At 42.9% G+C, this 12,282-nt stretch overlaps 1 protein-coding gene across 6 annotated transcripts in view; it reads right to left on the bottom strand.

Annotated features, from left to right (window-relative positions):
* Positions 1 to 12,282, bottom strand: part of DENND1B (DENN domain containing 1B) — a 246,050-nt gene that overhangs the window by 107,689 nt on the left and 126,079 nt on the right. The gene's annotated exons all lie outside the window — the stretch shown is intronic.

A 12,282-nucleotide genomic window follows, 5' to 3' on the forward strand; every position in this document is an offset into this window, starting at 1 on the left:
TCTTAAATTGAGCCCGTCACCCTCCAAAATGCATTTTAAATGGAATATATAATATTGTAGTGGACTTCGCCCCTATAACAACCATACTATTACTGAGCTACTACTGGTACAGTGCCTGAGAAAATAACTTAATTCATATGCAAATGAGGAGGCTTCGGTGCACCCTTGGCGTGGCCAAGAGTTTGGGGCCCCAGTATACCTCCCCATGTGTTTATTGGGGTCCTTGCCCCTGGTTTTGATTGACTGTGCTAGTTTCCCAGAGCGAGCACTGTCTGAATGCTGCCAGTGTGTGAGGCGGTGGGTGACTCCCTATAAATCGGTTGCCCAACTTTATTTTTATTTGAAAAATGAGCCCAGTGTACTGGAAAAATTTTAATATCTAAATACTTACCTACCAATCGTCCGCCACTGCTCTGTACCACTGTCCACATCTCGAGGTGGTCCGCTCACTTGTTTTGATGGTGAAGGCGTATAACTACAGCAGTCAATCACTGCCAAAGACATACTGGGGTGGGCAACCTGTTTAAGGCTAAGTTTTAATCTCCAATTGGAAGTGCCATTTGTCTCTTCCATTTTACGAACAGACAAAAGCAATCTATGCCCCAAAGAGCCCATTTGCTGACTGACCCACATAGGTCTCAACCATTATTATGGCGTCTGTCTGGTTTCCATTTGATGTCACCTTTTTAGAATGGAAGAAAACGTTCTGCAGGCTGCACTTTTACTTCCATTGTAAACATTGACAGCAAACAAAAACCAAAAGATCCCATACTAATCAAAGGGGTGCCGTCTGCTTCCTGCTGTATAACGTCGTTTTGGGCACCAACTCCATTTGTCTGTTCCTAAGACAGAATAGAAAAATGGAACAACCAAGCAGATATATACAGCCTAAAGTTTTCATGAAACTACAATAAAGGCAGTATATTAAATATAATCCATCTGGTTACCGGATATTCCACTTACATTGGGATTTTCTTGGGCCATTTAAAAGCACAACCTAGAATGCTAAAAGACATCTGCAGAGACTGCAATTTATCATCTCATTGATTAAGGGACTCATGATATTCATCAGGAACTAATCGAGAAGATTTAAGAGCTTGTAAGGTATGAGAGGGAGAAACATCACTCACGGGATGGGATTTTGTTATTTACAGTCCCTAGTTATCAGAGTAACAAAGCTCTTGGGTCAGGAAGAACAGTTATATAGGAGAACACTCACTTGATGATGGAGAGTGGGAGTCTACAAGGCAGGGTGAAATATTGAGAGTACAAGATGAATTGACCGATGTGCCATGTTTTACCTATAGTAAATATAAAGGGAAGCTGTCACCAGTTTTGTCACATATCAACTAAAATTATCACCTTATTCAGTGCCTGTGCTGAATTCCATACATTTTCATTCCCCTGACTCCCCCTGTATATTCCCCAAAAACATTTTTAAGTTCTCCAGCGCTGTATGGTAATCCGGCCGGTCCAGTCCAATGGGCATAGTTTTGGGCCTCTCCGTCCATCCTGGCTGCTCCTCACTGTCCTCCTTTAATTGACGTGGATGTGGCCTTGTGTCATCCACATTGCCCTACTGCGGGCAGAGTCGAAAACATAAGTGTGCATGCGCGAGCCACGATTTCTGTGCGCAGGCACAAGATTTCGCCTGCCAATATGTATGACGCGAGACGTCGTCGTCTGAGGCATGGAGAGGCCCAAAACCACACCCATCGGACCAGACCAACCCAATTACCATACAGCGTGGGAGAACTGAAAAAGGTTTTTGGAGGACATACAAGGGGATATACACTCACCGGCCACTTTATTAGGTACACCATGCTAGTAACGGGTTGGACCCCCTTTTGCCTTCAGAACTGCCTCAATTCTTCGTGGCATAGATTCAACAAGGTGCTGGAAGCATTCCTCAGAGATTTTGGTCCATATTGACATGATGGCATCACACAGTTGCCGCAGATTTGTCGGCTGCACATCCCAAAGATGCTCCATACAAGGCAGGATGGATCCATGCTTTCATGTTGTTTACGCCAAATTCTGACCCTACCATCCGAATGTCGCAGCAGAAATCGAGACTCATCAGACCAAGCAACGTTTTTCCAATCTTCTACTGTCCAATTTCGATGAGCTTGTACAAATTGTAGCCTCAGTTTCCTGTTCTTAGCTGAAAGGAGTGGTACCCGGTGTGGTCTTCTGCTGCTGTAGCCCATCTGCCTCAAAGTTCGACGCACTGTGCGTTCAGAGATGCTCTTAGGCCTACCTTGGTTGTAACGGGTGGCGATTTGAGTCACTGTTGCCTTTCTATCAGCTCGAACCAGTCTGCCCATTCTCCTCTGACCTCTGGCATCAACAAGGCATTTCCGCCCACAGAACTGCCGCTCACTGGATTTTTTTTCTTTTTCGGACCATTCTCTGTAAACCCTAGAGATGGTTGTGCGTGAAAATCCCAGTAGATCAGCAGTTTCTGAAATACTCAGACCAGCCCTTCTGGCACCAACAACCATGCCACGTTCAAAGGCACTCAAATCACCTTTCTTCCCCATACTGATGCTCGGTTTGAACTGCAGGAGATTGTCTTGACCATGTCTACATGCCTAAATGCACTGAGTTGCCGCCATGTGATTGGCTGATTAGAAATTAAGTGTTAACAAGAAGTTGGACAGGTGTACCTAATAAAGTGGCCGGTGAGTGTATAAGCATTTATGGATGCAGCACAGGCGCGGAATAAGGTCATACTTTTAACTGATATATAGGACACCAATTGAGCCCTTATTTGACCAAATCGCTCAGGTGAAACACACAAGAATATAGGATACCAGGGTAAAAATAGAGATAACCAGATGAATAAATACTATGACAATAAACAGCTATATTAACATAAAGAAATGAATGAGTAAGGTATGTTTGAAACCTTGAAATAAGAGCAAAAAGAATTAGGGTGAGGTAGATGGTGGTATTGGTACATACCGGTAACAATAAACACCTATACAAATAGGGCAATAAAAATGTGCATTAGTTGGGTAATGTTAGCAATAGTCCCCAGGCAGAAATATGGTTGGTGATCCCTGGATGATGGAAAGTAGCAGACTTAGGCTAAGTTCACATTAGCGTTCGGGGGCTTTGTGGAGGGCTGCGGAGGTCCTCAGCTAAGCCCCGCCTACTTCCATATACTTCTGCATGCGTCCTGCGTACCTATCTTTAACATTGGGTACGCAGGACATACGGATGCATTGTTTTGACGCACCCGCCGACCGCATGGGAACGCAACAAGTTGCGTTTTGTGCGGACGGCGGGTGCATCTAAACGACGCATCAGCATACATCCGCATGTCCTGCGTACCCAATGTTAAAGATAGGTACACAGGACGCATGCAGAAGTATGCAGAAGTATGCGGGGCTTAGTGGAGGGCGTACGCAGCCCTCCGCAAAGCCCCGAACACTAATGTGAACCTGACCTCAGTCCTCCAGAATTTAACAACATTGCTTTGATTCAATATAAACAAAATTAACAAATGGTAAAAGAGTCATACAGTGTAAGGATTCGACCCCTGCACTCCGTATGACTCTTTTACCATTGTTACCAGAATGTACTAATACCGCCATCTACCTCACTCTAATTGCCACAAGCGCCCTTTTTGCTCTTATTTCATGATTTCACACATACCTTTCCCATTCATTTCTGTATGTTAATATAGCTGTTGAGCGCAATAGATAACTAGATGAATAATTACTATAACCCTAGGGGGGTAACACAGGACCTGTTTCACTGTCAGCAGAATCCAGCTTATCCTATTTCCCCCCAAAAAATGTTTTGAGCGCTAGTGTCTTATACCTTTTTCAAGTCTATAAAGAGATGTTTGCAATCTAGTGCCTTTTCCTTTAACCAAGCGCCTACTAAGGGAAAGATGAAAGAGGTGGCCATTTCATTTTTTAACTCTGCAGGGGAACTTTTTTGGTTGCATTTTTGGGCCCATATCACATACATTTACAATGGCCATGAACTGGATTATGATAAGGATATTGTGAGTTGCTCCCAAAATAACGTAAGCGGTTGCTCTGCAAGTAATATATTTATTGTAAAAATTATAAAAAACTATGAATCTTTTGTCATTTGCAGACGTAGCAATGCTCCAACACATGCAGCAGGCTACTACAATCAGAGCTCTTAACTTCTTTTCCCATTTATATGGCGAATGGTATGAACCCAGCCTAATGTGGATGAGCCCTAACAGTACTGGTAAAATATTAAAAATGTATTTTATTGTTTCCTTATAGTAGATGTTGAATACATGAACTTCTGAAACTACAGGGACCTTTATGGCAGCCCTATTACGGCTCCGTACAAATGGGCAGTGTGCATGAACTCTATCTGGAATAGGAATATATAAATATATTTCCTATAACAGTTGGACTTTATTCATACGCAGATGCACTTAGAATCACTACAATATCTCTCCAATTTAGAGTCACACATTACTACCCTCTACCTCAGGGTGTAAAGTCTGACCCTCAGTTAGTGCATCGGTAATGATAAAGATTCGCCTGCTCTCATTATGTACTCACCCTCGCCACATACAACCTTACCAGGAGCTTCCTCCTAAAGAACATCCCTGACATCTGATTGGCTACAGAAAGTTTTGTTCGTACCAAGACACGATACGAAGTGAGCAGAAAGTCCAATAAATACTCAAATGTCAAAAGAAGCAAAGATTTATTTTATTCTGGAATTCTGAAATTAGCCGGCACAAAACGGTCTGTCGAGACCTTGACAATGCTTATTACACTGTGCGCGTCTGAGGAGGCCAATGGCACTAACATCAGACAGGAGATCCCTCTACACACTTGCCTAATTGATTCTTTGAATTATCTGAAAAGATTAGAGCTGTCCAATGCCAAATATATATCTGAGCAGGAGCCAGCCGGGGCGAGCACGGTTAAAGAAGTATCTTCAGAAGTGACCAACAAGACTTTAAGGTGGAGGGTAAATGTGTCGAAAGCTGCTTTCAAAACAGATGTACTATAACGTCTGCATATCTTTAAGTGGGAGGTCACCTCGCCACGTGTATTCACTGATTATATGGCACAATCCGTTCCACTGTGCAGATCAGTGACCTAATAACATTGATATGTTTACTCCTCAGCTCAAGAAGGCTATTATCATGTGCAGCACAAAGGATAAGTGTGTGTTGTGTGTTTAAGGTGGTCACTAGAGAATAAACTGAACATTCAGAAAAAAAAAGAAAATTCAGGGCATAAGGGTACTGTCACACAGTGCAATTTTGATCGCTACGACGGCACGATCCGTGACGTCGCAGCGTCGTATGATTATCGCTCCAGCGTCGTAGACTGCGGTCACACGTTGCAATCACGGCGCTGGAGCGATGCCGAAGTCCCCGGGTAACCAGGGTAAACATCGGGTTACTAAGCGCAGGGCCGCGCTTAGTAACCCGATGTTTACCCTGGTTACCAGCGTAAACGTAAAAAAACCAAACCGTACATACTTACATTCCGGTGTCTGTCCTCCGGCGTCTCAGCTTCTCTGCACTGTGTAAGCACAGCGGCCGGAAAGCAGAGCGGTGACGTCACCGCGTCACCGCTGTGCTCGCTTTCCGGCCGGCCGGCGCTCACAGTGCAGAGAAGCTGAGACGCCGGAGGACAGACACCAGAAAGTAAGTATGTACTGTTTGTTTTTTTTTACGTTTACGCTGGTAACCAGGGTAAACATCGGGTTACTAAGCGCGGCCCTGCGCTTAGTTACCCGATGTTTACCCTGGTTACAAGCGAACACATCGCTGGATCGGTGTCACACACAACGATCCAGCGATGTCAGCGGGTGATCAAGCGACGAAAGAAAGTTCCAAACGATCTGCTACGACGTACGATTCTCAGCAGGGTCCCTGATCGCTGCTGCGTGTCAGACACTGCGATATCGTATGGATATCGCTAGAACGTCACGAATCGTACCGTCGTAGCGATCAAAATTGCACTGTGTGACAGTACCCTTAGGTAACTTGTTGATAGCGCCCTTCTCTGAGTTAAAAGAGATATCCGCATTTAGGACATTTATAATATATAGTATACAAAAAACAGTGAATAGACATTCTATTTTTAGACCGAAGAAGCCACAATGCAAGGTTGAAAAACTTGAGTACCGTACTTTTTTTTTTTTTTCTTGAAAAAAAAAAAAAATTCTAAAACTAAAAACTTTAAAAAATTCCTATAAACAGATATCTTAGAGGAAGTAAACTTTCAGGGTTTCTTTAATGTTTTAGTACCTTACAACATATTTACTAAATGTATGGTCCCTGGAATCCATAACGTTCTTCAACCATCTCAGGTCTCGCTGTGAGCCCAGAAGACAAGTAAATATTGCACCCCCGAACAAGTGCATATTGCACCCCTGAGCAAGTATATATTGCACTCCTGAGCAAGTACATATTTCACCCCTAACCATGGACATATTGCACCCCTGAACAAGTACATGTTGTACCCCTGAACAAGTACTTGTTGCACCCCTGAACAAGTACATATTGCACCCCTGAGCAAGTACATATTTCACCCCTAACCAATGACATATTGCACCCCTGAACAAGTACACGTTGCACCCCTGAACATGTCCATGTTGCTCCCCTGAACAAATACACGTTGCACCCCTGATCAGGTAAATATTGCACCCCTGAGCAAGTACATATCTCACGCCTGAACAAGTACATATTGCACCCCTGAGGAAGCATTTGTGAAACACGTGTAGAGTGTTTGGTAAGTGAGCCTTACTACCCCTTTGCTACTATTGTTGCACTATATGTATTTTATGGGATTCTATTCTCATGGATTTATTATTTGTTGGCACTCCTACTTCAGTTACCTTATGTACCATAGATGCTTGATGTTGTATTTTTTAAATGTCCATCATGATATGTTCTTTAGCATATATAACCTTTTATACACCCCATGTTCATGTATTACGGGGATTCCCTTGTTGGCTCACCCACCAACATATTTTCGTGTCTATCTTGTTGGGCTACATAAAGGTCTTTTAATTGATACTCAATAAAAACCTGTAATTTTGCATTTGCCTCAGCCCCTGCATGTGTTTTTGAGTACTGTTTTCTCGTCTCTCAAGTAAATGACATAAGTAGAACCCACTGACACAGTGCAAATAAAAAGGACAGCTTTCTAATTGTTTGGCCTCAATTTTTGGGGGTACAGCTTGGAAAAAAAACAAAAACACAAGCTATGAAAATGGACAACATTTTTTTTCATAGTTTTGGATTTTTCCTTCAATGTTTAAAAAATAAAAAGAATAACGTATTTTAATCATCATCTAATCGTTAACTAGTTATATCGCTAACACGGAAAAAGTGCCATAGTAAAGAAGGGGAATAGATAATTACTGGAGGGTTAGCTAAGCGGTTAAGACCAAGAAAAAGAGGAACGAGCAGACATACCTAAATATGGTAAGTTCAGGTATATAGACTATTCTGCTTCCAAGACTCATTAATATCGAATTCAGTAAAGTCACCGGTATGGCACTCTGCATGCACGCACCCATAGATGCCGCAGCTTACACCCTGCTAATGCTTATGCTCTATGGATGACGATACGTTTCGCAGCATCTCCTGCCCGGAATAGGAAGCATTATGGATGAGTATTGTGTTCTGAGCTCTAGAGCCAGCGGTGCTTTGTAAAGACATTGGTTCTAACCTTGTTGATATACAGCTGAACCCATGGTGTTAAGAGACCTCGGGATTAACCCCTTCACAGACAGGAGAGGCCCGTGAACATGCAGATGTCTGCATTATCAGACACACTCTAGTTAACATATCAGCAATGGCACTGGAGCGAGTCGTGTGTCAGGCGCGGGCCAGCCATGTAAAGCCTCGTTTGGCTGGTTATGGGATGCATGCTGAGGGGGAGCAATCATACAAGCATATGACAGGAGTGACCACGCTTGGCTGAGCTAGAGAGGCACAAACGTAGTTTCGGAACAGGGATCTAGCTCATTGACGGCTCCAAGACAGAGAGAAGGAAACTGATGCCTTGTTGTACAACCATGATTCATTCCGCGTTGTGCCTATGTCCAGGGTAGGTGTCAGTATGTGAGATGTTACAGGATATCAGCTAAACATACCCTTATTCAGCTGCCTCTGATTTTTATTTTTTTTCTTTATTTTGTATCAATGTTCACTTAATGAAACAGATAAACCACTAAATCCTTATGACCAACATTAAAGAGGTTTCCCTTTGTTAAAACTACACTACTCTAGCACAGAAATTGCATAGAATTACATCTCTAATGGGACATATGTCATTACTAAAATGTAAAAGATGAAAATATATAGATTATGTTTGCCTAAAATACAAAGGAAATGTGTCATCTTTAACTTTAGGCCTATTAGAGATCATTTCATCTTCAACTTGCTTAACTGTTCACAATAACAATAATTTTGACCAGGGGTGCTCACACTTTTACATGTCACCACACACATACACAGATTACACCTCCTACTATACTCTATAGATATGGGAGAGAGAGGAGGAATGAGGAACAAACAGAGGGATACACAAAAATATCATGCTGCGCTTTGTGACAAATGTTTTACTTCACCTGAGAGCTGGATTCACATACACAGTGTTCAGTGCTGCAGTATAATGTCCTCCATGCCTCTGCTGCTTGTGTCTGTGTACTAATGAATATATATCAAATACCTCAATTTTTGTGCTGTGCAGTTTATAGGATAGAGCATAGCAGCTCGTCTCCCACCAGCTCAGAGTGAATTGTAAATTAACAAATAGAGCCTGCAGAGGGGAAAACTAGGGAAAATGCAGAACATATCTAATTAGCCATATATTTATATGACTCATTACATATGTAATTCTATGTAAGGAAGCATCTTCGTAAAAGAAGGAAAGGGGCTGCAGCAAAAAAAAAGCAAATTAAAGGGAAGGTGCCACCAGTTTTCTTGTAGTTTGTTTTTTTGGAAATTAAGCTTAAAATAGTAAATAAAATGTATTAATGCAATGTTTGCACTGTTTGCAAACATTTCTATATGAAATATATTATATATTTTCTTACAAATATATATATATTGACCACTAGGGGGAGCATTTTCCGTTTTAGACCTCAAGCAGCTATAGTGAGACTTACCAGCTTTACTCTTAGCTGGAGAATTGGGGCAGTAACTGCAGACATCACCATTTCCCTCCCCCTTTGGGTGGTCTAGTATCTCTGGGGGCAGAATGAAGAGCAGCATCACAGGGCAGCGCCATTTTGTGTGTGACTGACCTGTGATCTACTATCACCAGCAGTTACTGCATCAGAAGCACAGCTACAGAGTTTACAGAAGAGCAGAACACAGTGGGCTGAGCAGCATCATGGACCGCGGAAGAGTGAAGACATGTGGTGTGTATGGAGCAGCATTATCTGAGCGGAGCTGTCTGGGACTCATCCTTCAGTAAGATAAGAAGGAGATCCAGGTCTGCAGTGAATGGCCAGGCATTGTGGAGGGAGGGGAGAGATACACTGGTATGGCTGAGAGAGACTGATGGGAGAGAGACATGTAGAATGATGAGTGAGACACTTGGAGCGTCATGGGGAGAGAGATACACATGGAATAGCAGGGGTGAGACACTTGGATGATTTTGATGCGAATCCGCAGTGTAGTGCACAACCAATGTTAGTCAATGGGAAATTGAGAATTGTTGTGCACATGCTGCGGAAAAATACTCGAGGATTTGCAGGGTTTTATTTTCCGCAGCATGTCAATTCTTTTTGTGGATCTGCAGCGTTTCTGCACCCATTGACTACCATTGAGTTACGCAAATCCGCAGCAAAACAGCAGGTGTAAAAATCCGTGGTTTTGCTGCGGAGTTGCGTGCGATAAACGCTGCGGAGGAGGAAGAGTGTGGGCGGAGACTGTGAATATGTGCGTGTCTGTGTGCGGGTGTCCGTGTGTATCTGCGTGTGTCTGTGCGGGAACAGGGAGTATACTGCTGTTTTTTGTTTTTTTATCAGGAGACTGAGGGCGTTGCACGGTTAGCTGACTAATAAAGATGAGAAAGTGTGTAGTGTTTTAATTCGTTAAAATACTTTATTCTGGCTGTGTGTTTATTTAACCCCTTAACAGCTATAGGATTAGTAATGGATAGGTGTCTTATTGACGCCTCTCCATTACTAAGCCGGCTTGATGTCACCTTACAATACAAAGGTGACATTAACCCCACAAATATTACCCATATCACACCTCTACAGGGTAGTGGGAAGAGAGAGGCTAAGTGCCGGAATTGGCGCATCTTAGAGATGCACCATTTCAGGGGTGGCTTTGAGCTGGTGTTTGTAGCCGGGGAAGGGGGTGGGTGAAATATCCATGGCCCCTTCTTAGGCTATTAACATCAGCCCACAGCTGTCTGCATAGCCTTTTCTGGTTATTAATTATAGGGGGACCCTATAGGCTAAATATACAGCTGCGGGCTGATATTTATAGCCTGGGAAGATCCATGGGTATTAACCCCTTCCTGGGCTATAAACATTATATAGTTCTCACATAATACCGCCATATAGATCACACATAATGGCGCCATATAGTTCTCATATAATACCATCATATAGATCACATATACCGCCATAGTGTTCTCATATAATACCACCATATACTTCTCACACACATAATACCGCCATATAGATCACACATAATACCGTTATATAGATCACACACAACACCATGTAGATCACATAAAACCACCATATAATTGTCACATAATAATGCCACATAGATCACACATAATCCCACAATATAGTTATCATATAATAGTCATATATTTTTTACATTATTCCACCATACTGATCAAACATAATACCACCATAAAGATCACATATAATACCGTCATATAGATCACACATAATGCCATAATACAGATCACACATAATACTTGTCCGCATCAAGTGTAGTCTATATGACAGTACTATGTAAAAAATATATATGGTGGCATCATGTGTGATCTATATGGCAGTATTATGTAATAAATATATATGGCGGTATAATGTGTGGTCTTTATGGGAGTATTATGTGATAAATAGATATGGCAGCATTATGCGTGATCCATATGGCAGTGTGCTGGTCTATGGGGGGGTCACAGAGAGATATACGGTGGAGGGAGCAGAGTATTTCAGGAGAGCAGTGTGCTGGTCTATGGGGGGAGTGTGATCACGCTGACGCTCACACTCTGACACACACGCACACAACTGTTTACTTAGCCTTTACTGGCTATTAAAATGGGGGACCCCAAACAAAAAAAATTACGTGGGGTCCCCCTATAATAAGCAACAAAGGTTATGCAAACAGCTGCGGGATATTAATAGCCTAGGAAGGGGCCATGGATATTGCCCCCCAGGCTAAAAACCTCAGCCACCCCAGAAATGGCGCATCTATTAGATGCGTCTTTTCTGGCACTTTGCCCGGCTCTTCCCACTTGCCCTGTAGCGGTGGCAAGTTGGTTTCATATTTGTGGGGTTGATGTCACCTTTCTATTGTCAGGTGACATCAAACCCACAGCTTAGTAATGGAGAGGCGTATATGAGACACCTATCCATTACTAATCCTATAGTTGTATTGTAAATACACAGCCCGAATAAAGTCCTTTCTTAATCTTAATTAAACTATACTTACCGAACGCACAATCCCCGAATCCCTCGTCCTCGTCTCCTGCAACAAAAATAAAATAAACCACAAATATTCCTACGACGATCCTGATAATGTCCCACGACGATCCTGATCACTTTGAGAGCAGTCACATCAGTGATATAACTGCTCTCAAAGAAAGCCGGCGATAGACTGACAGGATGAGATCGCCCCCTGCAGTGGATCACTGCACCACCGTGAGTATAATTTTTTTTTATTTTTATGTGAATGTGTATGTAATGTAACTTTTTTTTTTTTTGTTAAACTGTGAGCACAGGTAGCGGCAGATGATACTACTCTCCCATCAGACATAGCCCAATGGGAGCAGTAGTCTCATAGGTCCGCGCCTGCTTTTTTACCGCAAGTCACCGCTGCAGGTCACAGTCAGGTCACACTGACATCTGCCAGCATGATCCCGCAGCTCTGTGACCGACAGTACCGGCGGTAGTGTTACCGCAGGTGACAGTCACAGCTGTGGGGGTCACGCTGACATGTGACAGCATGACCCCCGCAGCTCCTGTTATCACAAGCACTGAGCTGTGTGTGCAATGGGGAAAGACATGCAGGGGGAGAGGAGTGCATAGGAGTGAGAGCGAACAGGCACA

This window comes from Ranitomeya variabilis, chromosome 8 (genome assembly GCF_051348905.1).
Source record: "Ranitomeya variabilis isolate aRanVar5 chromosome 8, aRanVar5.hap1, whole genome shotgun sequence".
In the NCBI taxonomy this organism is placed as follows: Eukaryota; Metazoa; Chordata; class Amphibia; order Anura; family Dendrobatidae; genus Ranitomeya; species Ranitomeya variabilis.